Here is a 12,506-nt window from a genome sequence, read left to right on the forward strand (position 1 = left end):
CCAATTATCCCTGTCTTAAGATGTGCCTTAAAGTGGGACTCGCGCAAAAACCACGGGTAAAATAAATCAATCAAGATAAAACAAACATGCACTGCAGATATTCAATGAGATGTCAACCCGTCTAGTTTTTCTTTTCTTAATTTTTTTTTGTCCGTATTGCTCATAGAGCTAGGTCGGTGTGAGAACGCCTTTAGTGCGTCGTATGTATATATGACATATTGACTTAAGCTCTGAATGTTGTGCTGTTTAATACTGACATTATAAAGGGTGAACATCTTTAGGTTTTGCGGAATTATTTTAAAAAAATTGCCTGTTGCAGATAACATATAATTCTAGTCCTTGAGCTGGATCATTCAGAGAGGTGGACATTACTTGTCCGAGAAATCGAAACACGAAAATTCGCTATATTTGACTTATCACTTAATTACATTAGAGCACATACTGCAATTTACGAACTGTAGCCGGTGGCTTTTCAAAGCTAGTATCCGCTTGAAATGAATTTCTAGAATGACATCAGTTTGGATCGAGATATGCGGCATCAAATTCGCCGTAAAAATGCGGCTTCGTACATTCTAAAAACAGTTGCACCCTTGGGGAGTATACCTGCCACACAACGATAATCATCATCTGTCTTGCTTGCGTTTCCTTTTTTGAAAACACTACGCTTGATAATTTCCTGTCGAGAAAGCTCTGTCAAGCTGATAACGCGCAAGCTGTTCGTGACTACACTCTAAAAAAAGTTTGCACCCTTTAGGTATCTCTGCCACAAAACGATAATCGTCATCTACCTTGCTTGCGTTTCCATTCTTGAAAACGCTGCGCTCGTTACTTTCCTGTCGAGAAGGTTCGGTCATGCTGATAACGCGCATTCCGTTCGTGACTTGGAAGTACCGGGCTCGCAGCGTCGAAGAAAGGAAATGCGGGTAAGGCAGATGACGATTGTCGTTGTGTGGCAAATATACACCCCAAAGGGTGCAGCTGTTTCTAGAGTGTACTCCTCGCTGTCGCTGTGTGCTAGCGGCTGGCCACCGCTGGGTGACGTAAGCAAAGAACGTCACCTCGAGGTGCTTTGCGCTCGCCGCGGACTCCCAGTTTCGGTTTCGCACTCTCTGAGAGCTGAAATTCGTCGTGTCACGGTTCCGCTGGGAATGCCATTTTTCCAGATCCAAAAGTTGATAGAAGTTGTACGGAGAGCTCGCTTCGATTTCCTAACTACGATGAGCCTGCTGATACAACAAGCTATAAGTAAATTAATGAATTATTTTGTTAATTAGCATCTCATTACCGCGCGTTACCCGTCAAACCGTGCTATCCGCCACTGACGGCGTGTCTCCGAAGGCACCGTCTTCTTCCTTTCAAAACGGCGCTATTTTTAAGTAGCGCAGTATGTGCTGCGTGTTGATGCCATGTCTTCTTTCTCTACCTTCGTCTATGGTGACTGTGCACATTTTAATCGTGAGTCCGAAGCAACTTCCGCCGAAGTGCGCGTGAAGGGCGTGCCTTTTTCTTCTCCCTACGTTGTATATACAATCGCATTTGTGCTCTTGGTATTCCTCCAGCCACGCTGATCTGCTTGCCAAGCCCGCACGAGCGTTATCTCAAGCGATATAGTATGCGATAATACTTCCCAGCGGCGCCGCCACTAAGCCTAAAGAGCCTGCACTCCCCAACTCCGTGCGTCGTCTGCTAGCCGCCGCGAACACAGTCGTCTGCTGCTGGTCGCGTGCCAGAATCAGTTGCGCAATACGCTCTCACGTCGCGTCACGTGACGGGGCTCGCCTCCTGTTCCGTGTAGTTCCGTGGTCGTGCGCCATCTTTTCTTCCCTGGCGCCTGTTGTAGGATCTCCGACATACCACATGCAGTCTATAAAACTAGCTACTTGTCTATATACATATCGCTCATACCATGTCAAATTATCCAGAGGTTTTTATACTTCCTCAATGTTTTGCTGGAAAAAAAAAAGACATCGCGTATTCTTACACAGTGCGTCGGTTCTGCACGGTTTTACAGCGAATGTTCGGAGGAGTGTGGTCTGCGTGAATCGGACGAAGAAAGACGAAAGCGCAGGCGCGCGTCCGTTAATTGTCATGTCGTCGTCGGGTCATGCATGATCGTCACGCATTACAATGCCGTCATTCCATCGCCTTCGCGCGGCATGTATCGTCGTCGTCTAACTGTCGTGCCGTCTACGAAAACACGTCGACGATAATTTGGGCCGCTATCATCGCATACCGTTATGCGTACACACACACACACACACACACACACACACACACACACACACACACACACACACACACACACACACACACACACACACACACACACACATATATATATATATATATACTTCGTAATTTATATTGCTATAAGTGCGTCCGTTTTATTTCTGCGGTCCGCATTAAACCGCCTTCGACGGTTTCTGAAACAATTGTTTTTACTCATACACGTACGTGCCTTAATGCGCGTGCTTCTTTTTTTTTTTTTTGCTTAGGTGCGCACGTGTACGCGTTGTTATAAGCGTGTGTGTTTGTATTTTGTCAGCCGCGCGCGTGCGCCTTCGCTGTGCCAAAAGATGTTTTGGCGGCGCAGCGCATTATCGCGTCTGCAACACACTCCCGTCGTCTGCTCACGAATCAGCGCGCGTTGTCGTTACAACGTCCACAACGTCTGTTTAGAGTCGTCTGCTGCTGGCGTGCCACGCGCCAACTGTGCGACATGAGCCTATCTCGTCGCCTTGTGTGCTCGCCTGTCTCGCTGTCACGAGACGCGTTATGAAGCGGTCTTTCTTTAAAGCGATGGCATGGATAGGGGCTCTCCCAATTAATTCGTGGCTGGCTTCATCGCCTTCGTATACACTCTAAAAACAGTTGCACCCTTTGGGGTGTATATTTTTCCCACAACGATAATCGTCATCTGTCCTGCCCGCGTTTCCTTTCTTTAACGCTGCGAGCCCGGTACTTCCCAGTCACGAACGGCATGCGCGTTATCAGTGTGACGCAGCATTCTCGACAGGAAAGTAGCGAGCGCCGAGTTTTCAAGAAAGAAAACGCAAGCAAGGCAGATGACGATTATAGTTGTGGGACAAATATACACCCCAAAGGGTGCAAACTGTTTTTAGAGTGTAGCCGTATTGGAATAGCTAGGGCGCATCGCGCTATTGATAATCACAAGCGTACACCGTATCGAGACCACCGCTTTTAAACTAGGCCTAAAAAGAGAACTATTAAGTATAGACTCCCGTTGAGACGAACTCGCAGGGAGAGGGTATAACTTGTTCGTCTTATCAGAATTTCGTACTAGCAGAAATTCGTTCGTTCATCTGTCAGAAATTCGTCTTTACCAACACCCTCGGATTCGGCTCCCACCGTCGGCAAATGCTTTTTTTTCCATTTTTTTTCGTCCATGTGCACGTTCATTTCCGTATAGCTTATCATTTGTACACATCATTTAAAACAAACAATAATTTCGCACACGTTATTCCTTTAGCTTCATTATCTGAAGATTAAGAAAAAAACAGCCAATAAAAGACGCACACAAACATATAAGAAGGCAGGAAAGAGGCGACTACCAACTGTTTATTAGTCCAGCCTCTTTCCTGTCTCCTTGTATGTTTCCTGCGTGCGTCTTTTCTTAGCTGGTTTTTTCTTAATACAATGCACCAACTAGCCCAACAACGTATTTTATTAGAATACTTTATTATATGTTGGCTTCATACGGCTGTCACCGAGAAAAAAAAAAAGAAAGAAAACGGGCCCCTCTGCTTTTCTTCTCGCATACATGTTAATATAGGCGTTTATTGGATTTTTGACGCGAGAAACTATTTTTTTTACTCACTCTCATGCATAAGAAATAGAGCAATTATTGTTGCTTGCCGACACTGTGCAGACATGACAGCTGTCATTGAGCAGTCATATGAAAGTCATTTCCCCTACAGCTTGCTCTAAAGCTTTTCAAGTTTCCTTATGTTGCTGAGAAAAAAATGTAACTAAGTATTCAGGCCATTATCAACTGCATCATAAGTGAATACCGCTGGCTCTGGGTAGTGCCTTCACCATAATTATCAGCATGCAGAGTCACCTATAGAGGACCTCCTGAATTATTATTAATGTTTCTGCAGTGCCAGCCGTGGAGGTTTCCCCGTCATCGTCGACACCGACATGGCTGTTCGTGTCCTCGGAAACGCATTTTGCATTTCATGTAGCTATGGCAGAGCTGCCGCCTCCAAGTCCGGGCCTCTTGCTGAGTCGAGTATACAAAGCGCCAGTGGATGTTCTGAAAGTTCGATTTAACCGAAGTATAGCGGTTCGTCTTAAGCGGATTTTTTTCCATTGGGTTCATGGGAACTACTCACGTCCCAGGTAATCCCGCTTCGGATTAAGCGGGTTCATTTTTACGGGAGTATACTGTGTATACACTTTAACAGATCGTAACCACTTATTTCGCGCGTTCTTTCTTTTTAATATGAAGGGCAAACAACGGGTATGTCAGCGTATTATTTCTGTTAATTAGTTATACCTAGACGCGCTCACAAGACGAGGACAAACAGTTAGGCCCATTCGCATAACGCCCTGCAATCATCATCACCATTACCCCTACTTTAATAACGCCATAACGGTTCAAACAGGCTCACTAAGTTCTCCCGCTTTGCTTTCAGATGTGACGACTGTGTTGTCTCTTTCAAGTCTTCTCCCTGCAGCTTATTGCTCTATTGTAACTAGTGCATGCGATGAGGACGTAACGGGTCCATCAGTTCAAGGAGATCGAGTCTGAATGGTATGCACAAATAAATCCCCCAGTACGAGCCCAAACGATTTAAATTTCCCTATTGGTTCTTTACGGAACTTATAACAGCTCAAACGGCGCACCTATAGAAAAGCCAAACGTTTCGAGCCTGAAAAACAGATAGAATTCCGCCTCTTGGGGTCCCTCTGTAATGTAAGGACGTGAATTAGACACATTAACACCCTTATTCGCTTTTAATTGGGTGTAAGGGTGTGAGTTATAGACGTTTTACACCCTTATTCACTTTTAATTGGGCGTAAGGGTGTGTGTGTTATAGATGGACTTACACCTCTATTCACTTTTATTTGGGTGTAAGGGTGTGAGTTAGAGACGTGTTTACGATATTACTCACATTTACTTGGGTGCAAGGGTGTGAGTTACATACACATTTAATCCCGTACTCGTTTTTATTTGGGCGCAAAGGTGGGAATTATAGACACATTTACACCATTATTCACTTTTAAAAACGTGAACTATTTTACAGTGACAACCGGCCGGTAGACTTTTCCAGCAAACAAGGAGATCGTGTCCGTCTGCTCGACTCCTGCGATGCAGAAGTGGTATAGCAGTCGCCGATTCTTTCGCTGTTGATTTCTTTCGCCTCTCCGCAGAATGCAGAGTCAGTAGAACACTCATTTTCTCCGTATTGATATCGTTCAAAACGTGTTATCTTCCTTCTGTACCTAGCTTTGCATTTTCTCTTGGGCGCTCTTTCTAGCTATACACTCCTTTCCTGCTTTCAAATAGTTTATCTCTCATTCCGTATGTGTTCTCTGTGTCACAACTGTGTGTTACTGTTTTACTGTTGTTCAATGTGTAGCTGTTCATCGATTTCTTTGATTTATTCTATTTTTTTATCCCATAACTTTTAGTCGCAGTTGCTTTACATTTTTACTCCTTTCTTTTGTCCTGTGCACCAACACCCACACCTCAGCTGTAGATCTCGGATACGTTATGTAAATTATTGGTTATTATTATGGTAGCGATGTATATCTGGGGCACAGTACATGCTTGTGCATATAACATAGCGATGGTGTCCCTTCAAAAACAAGGTATTCTCGTATGCATCGATCCGACTCGAAGTGGAGATGCTATTTACAGGTTAGGAAGAACCGGGGCCTCTTGGCACGCCTCGGGGCACACCCACGTAAGGAGTCCATGTATAACGCGCCCAGCGCGGCCTTGCCGTGAAAATCGATGACTGCACGACCGACCCCGAAAGCACGTCCGTCTGCATGCGCGCTTGCGGCGCAGACGTGCAAAGAAAAGCAGACGAAAAACAGTAGACGAAGCAGACGACATGTTTTTGTGCCAGTCGCCCTGGCTGAAAACAAAACGTGCCCTCCCGGGTTCTGCATAACGGCAGTACAAGGAAGAAAAAAATGAATAAATAAAAATCTCGGACGTTCCTATTGATTCCTGCTGAACAAAAAAAAAAAAAAAAATAGAATGTGAATGTCCGCACCGAGGACCAGTTTCTGAATATCATTCGTTTCGGTTATTTGTTTACGGCGTTTTCCTTTTCGTGTTACGCGTCGTCTGCTCGGATGGAGCGCGGTCTCTTTTTTGGGCTTGTCGTCTGCTACGTGCACTTGTGCCCGAAACCCCGGAGGCAGTTCAGCAAGATTTAATTTGTGTAAGTGCTGTAAGTGGCAGCGCTCGTAGTTGCGATGTTTTGCGTCTCTCGGTATATGAATGTCGAAAGTGTGATAAAATGAAATGAAGGCGCTTTACAGCAGTCGTAGCGGTCGTAACAATTCTGCATACACGCATGAACGCATGCAGTGGTTCACTGTTAAACATCTCATTGCGTGATATATATATATATATATATATATATATATATATATATATATATATATATATATATATATATATATATATATGATGTATGTATTTATGCATGTGTGTGTGTGTGTGTGTGTGTGTGTGTGTGTGTGTGTGTGTGTGTGTGGGTGGGTGCGTGTGTGTAAATACGGATTGCCTTCTGCGGCGTTTCTTCTTTGCGTCGAGCTCTAAAATGACACCATGATTTATAGGACGCACGATGAAGCCACTATAGCTTTTACCACGATTAAAACAGTTGTTCCACGTTTTCCCAGCGCAGTTTGCGCACCGTCTGAAATTGTAGCCTGTCTACGCTTAAACATTGTTCCAGTTCGGTGTTACAGACAACAGCGATTACTTTACTGGAACGCAGTTCCACATTACGTTTTGTGGAACAATGTTCCGCGTGCTTCAATAAAGTACGGGGTCCCAGTACATTTGACATTGTTCGATATATTTTGTGAATTTATGTGGAATTGCCAGTGCCATTTAGATAAATGTGGGATCAAAATTGAAAAAAAAATCCCCTTACTACTTGAAATCTAATTGGAACGAGAGGAAGAGTGTATATAGTACGTGTGGGTACATGCTAAACGTTTTAACACCCTTAGGGTGTTCACCTTATCCTTAACACCGCAACACTGTTCACCGTAACACTTTAGGGGTGTCCAAAGGGTGCTTCGTTTGTCAGATGGCTAGCACCCACACCTTTAAGGGGTAAGATCAACTTGTAACTCTGGAATCGTAAGATCGACAACTCCGGAATAAATTGATATATCCAATTTGTCATCTTTGGACGCTCTAACGTATGCAGCGTACAGAACTGCGATATTAAAAACAATTCTGGGGTTTTACGCGCCAAAACCACTTTCCAATTATGAGGCACGCCGTAGTGGAGGACTCCGGAAATTTCGAACACCTGGGGATCTTTAACGTGAACCTAAATCTAAGTACACGGGTGTTTTCGCTCCCATCGAAATGCGGCTGCCGTGGCCGGGATTCGATACCGCGACCTCGTGCTCAGCAGCCCAACACCATAGCCACTGAGCAAGCACGGCGGATCTGTAATATTTGTTCTTGGTGCAGAGCTACGAATTCGTAACTTCGAACTTTCTAAACATTGTACTATGTTTTCGAACTTGCCAATTTCCGAAAATTCGTTAAGAAAATTCAGGTCTTAAATCCAAATTCTGCTTCATCAGTCAACATAATTTAACGTCCCCTCTCAAACGCAACGAATTTCATTAAAATCGGCCCAGTGGCTATTTCAGAAAAACGTATTTTTTGCGTTACATGTATTCGAATGTCCGACATAGTTCGGTCCGACATCGGAGTTCGGTCTGACATAAAGCTTACTCTTAAGTGAAACGCGTATCCGTTGCCACATCTGCTACGAACGTTCGCTTTGTTTCTTCAATTTTTCGCTCGGTAATTTGTAGCATGCGATATCGTGACGTCACAATTTCAGTACTTTCGAGTCGCACACGTGGGCACTTTTGCGCTCACATGATTGCGCATCATAAAATGCAAAAAAAAAAAAAGGAAAGGAGGGCTCGCACGGAAGTTATGCCTTAGTTCGTTTAGTTTTCCTGCATGAGCTGCGCAAGTTTCCTGAGCGCTGCTTCTTGCGCCATTTTGTTTTTAACCTCCGCTATCGTCTGCACGAGGCAGCCGTGACTCGTCTGCAACATTTTTGCCTCTCGTCGTCTGCTGCGCGCACTTCAGTGGATTGTAACCGTCGAGGGCTCGGCGTGTCATTGACACACTTTTCGCCGCTTGTGTTGCTCGTATATATATATCGGGGACGCTATCTGCATATCCGCTCTGCGGGCGTTAAACACGGTTGTACGTATGTCCGGTGTCTTCAGTTATCTGGAGAAGGCCGCGGGAGGACGTGTTTCCCCTTTCCCGCCATATTGGGAAAGGGGGAAAACAAACTCTGTCTCGCATAAAAAAAAAATGTTTAAATTTTCGCTAACATACTGTCAGGTCAGAGCTGAGCAGTGCGGTCATCCAGCGTGACCGGAGGCCGCCGGTGGAAGAGACGCAGGGGTCGGCACTGCCCGACTTGTTTGTTAGGTCCCGACACTCCCATAACACGTGACTTAGTGTGGCAACCTCGCCACACGATGTGCATCTCTTTGTAGCGTACAAGTCTGGATACATGGCGTGCATGAGTCTGGGGTTTCTGTAAGAGTCTGTTTGTAATTGTCTGAAGTGTACTGCTTGCGTCCTGTCTAACCTAGCGTGAGGGAATGGGTATATGCGTCTTTGTAATTGGTAGTGTGCCGTGATGTCGTGAAAATTGGTCATACGATTCTCCCATGCCCAGACGTTTGCAGTTCCCCGCGGGGGCTCTTCCTCCGATGCTGCTCGGTGAGTGAGGCCTCGAGCAACGCCGTGAGCCGCTTCGGGTGCTCATTCCAGTGTGTGCCGGGATCCATAGCAAACTCAGCTCTGACCTGACAGCACAACTCTGGGCCGCCCAGCGAGCCGAGGAAGCCGCTTCGAGACAAGGTCTCGGAACCGCGTCCGCGGCGGGTGCCCAGACCCACTAAAAAGACGCCGGACTCAAATCTTGTTGATTTGAAATAAAAGGTTACGCTCTCTCTCGCTAACGTATATACTGCCACTGGACTTGTGGAGTGAGGCAACGCATCGATTGCTGCTAAGACCCAAGTCATATGACTTTCGCACGCAAAGTAGCATACATTTCTGTTTCTTATTCAGTAGATTCTGTACCGTTGCGTCAGGTCTGTGAAATCAATGATCTCGATGTACCTTTTTATACAACCTTGCACTTTCCAGCTCACGCTAAATGCGTTGCAACGGGTGGTGTGCGCTCTGTTGGCTCTGCTTGCCGACTACCGAGATAATTCAATTATAGCCTACACCATGCGGGCCGCAAGTTGTACGCAACAATCTGTATTCTTCGACCCGAATAAGCGTCGGTCGTCTGGAATGACATTTTTAGGTCCAACAACGACAGTATATAGATCGGGCACAGAAAAAGTTTCTAAGCATTTATCATCACCGCTTTGCTATATAGCAGGGATAGTGGACCTTCTCCTATAGCACTGTTGCATTATTGTCATTGCCACTACTTTGCTGCTGACATAATCGCGCTGGCCTTCTGTTTCTTTTCAAACTCCCTCACGGTGGCCTCACATGCCCCGAGCTCCTCAGTTGTATCATGCTTCGTATTCCGCGCAAGATCGCCAGAGAACATAGACCTTTCCTTGATCCTGCTTGCCATCACCAACCCTCCAGCGTCCATAGAAAAGCGAGTCTTTATAAGCCTTATATTCAAGACCTCAATATTTTTCGTAACTCACTGTCATTGTTCTTTTCTGAGCTTTGCGTTGTTGCGTCATAGTTTTACGTGTTGTTTAACTGCCCTTTTCCTCCTTTTTCTTTTACGTTAACCTTGCGCCTTGCTGTACGTACAATATTTTTTTTCAAGATGGTTCTTTTTGTTAATTGTATTTTTTGTTTACTTATGTGCCCCTTCTGTTATTTTTAATCAATACGTGCGCCAACACTCAGACCCCCAGGTTGTTCCTGGCCACATTAAATGAATGAATAAATGAATGAATGAATGAATGAATGAATGAATTGCATTCTACTGTGTATCTTCCTTTACTGGGGTAAGCCTTTGCAGTTTGGAGCGGCACGTGCAAATCTAATTCGGACTTTCATTGAACGCGTACAGAACACACACACACACACACACACACACACACACACACACACACACACACACACACACACACACACACACACACACACACACACACACACACACACACACACACACACACACACACACACACACACGCACGAACACGTGCACACGCGCACACGCACACGCACACACGCACACACACGCACACACACACGCACACACACGCACACACACACACACGCGCACGCACACACGCACACGTATATTCAGTCCTCTCAGGTGCACCTAGACTGGCACCGCAAAAATCAAGACGTATTAAATCAGACCTCTTGTTCCTTTATATGGTGGTCCATAGCGCCATACTTTGCCTAAAGCGCCATCATCATGTAGAATGTTCAGTGCCGCAAAAGTATACCAGGCAGCGTTCTGCGTTTTCTGCATGTGGTCGTTGCCGTATTCTCACTGTCCTATATGGCGTCAAAAAAAAAAAAAAAAGAAAGCAATAAGTATTCTGCCTGTATTGACATATTTCGAAGTTCATTCCCTGTGTTTTGTATATGTTTAGACAATCCTGTTGTATGAGTACGTAACTCCATTTTACTTTCCTCTCCTCGTTTTCTTTTGCCACATGTTTGCTTTTCCTGGATTTGTGTCTTGCGTATTGCATTTTATTTGCGCCAGTACAATGGCTCCGTAGTTGTTCCTGGGCGCTAATGTAAATATGCGATTGATTGATTGATTGATTGATTGATTGATTGATTGTCACATACGCCGTTGGCACCAGAAGACCGGAAGACAAAGAATGTCTTCTGCGCTGCAAAAGGCGTCTAGATGTCTATCTCAGGAATGATCTCACATTTCAGCCCATTTCATACATTGAATTCCGACAAAGGTGCCGCAGGGTAACAGCCGTGGCAACACGGACTTTTTCCTTTTCTATATACTGCGTGGAAGAGGTTCGTAATCACATCTGCTTGCCCTGTGTGCGATGTTTTCAGTGCTTTACAGGGAATTATGAGTTCATTTAGGAGGATCAGTGGAAACCAAGCGATTCCCGTTCCTTCGGAACCATAGTCACAATTCCATTCCCATACAATTCTTCATTCCGGGCTTCCAAGGAAGCCGGAATGGTTTTGGAATCGATCGAATACCGAGACGGCAACTCCGAAAACTCTGGCCGATATAATTTGACGATTCTGTTCCAGCGCGCTGTTCATTTTCGCTCTTCGTTCGACACAGAGTAGCCAACCAGACTCTTGACTGGTTAACTTCCCTGCCTGCCTGATATATATATATATATATATATATATATATATATATATATATATATATATATATATATATATATGTGTGTGTGTGTGTGTGTGTGTGTGTCTGTGTGTGTGTGTGTGTGTGTAACGTATATAGTCACAGGTCTGAACGTCGCTCCGCTCACGTTATCAACCAGATCCGCCAGGCGTGATAAAAAATGATAACAAGAATGATAACAAATTATAAGAGATGATAACAAATGAATAGAACCAAGCGAAAGAAACCCTTGCGTTATACCGCGCCTTGAGTACATGTTATTACATTCGTCTAACAGTTTATTCTTTGCTTTCCTCTAATATATATCTCAAACTGCGTAGTTTGGTTTAGGTACGTACACGCATGACCATTTTCTTTCTTAACTTGAAGTCTAAGCGACGACATATATGCGTTGTAAATAATCTTTTACTAACGTTTCGGCATTGACATGCTGGGCGTCTCAGACACGTTTCGCGAGCTCTGGGCCCTAGTGACTGCATACCCGCGGCCAAAACTTAAGCGAACTTCTTGCAAAAAGGCAGCACTGTCCGGACATTGGCATCCATCGCATCCAGTGTAACAACTCGGAGAAAGTTCCAGAAGGCTAGACTCTGTAAGCCTAGCGCTTAGCCGTCGTCGTCGGCGCAACGACGCGTTTTTTGAGAGAAGAAAAAAAAAAGAAACAAAGAAAAATAGGAGAAAAGCCTCGCTTGATAAAAGACGTCGCACTCGCTCGCGTATCGTCTGCTCGGCGCAAGCACGGGCCATGCCAGCCTCGAGGCCAACGGAGCCCCGGAAACAGCCCGCAGCTCCAGCTCCTCCCAAATAAGGAGTTCGTTCCGCCAGTCCGCACCCTCGTGCGATCGCTCCATCGCGAAAACAACCCTAGCGGGGTCGCGAGGAGGTTTGTGCGTTTGTTTG

This window comes from Dermacentor variabilis, chromosome 8, assembly GCF_050947875.1.
Source record: "Dermacentor variabilis isolate Ectoservices chromosome 8, ASM5094787v1, whole genome shotgun sequence".
Classification (NCBI taxonomy): domain Eukaryota; kingdom Metazoa; phylum Arthropoda; class Arachnida; order Ixodida; family Ixodidae; genus Dermacentor; species Dermacentor variabilis.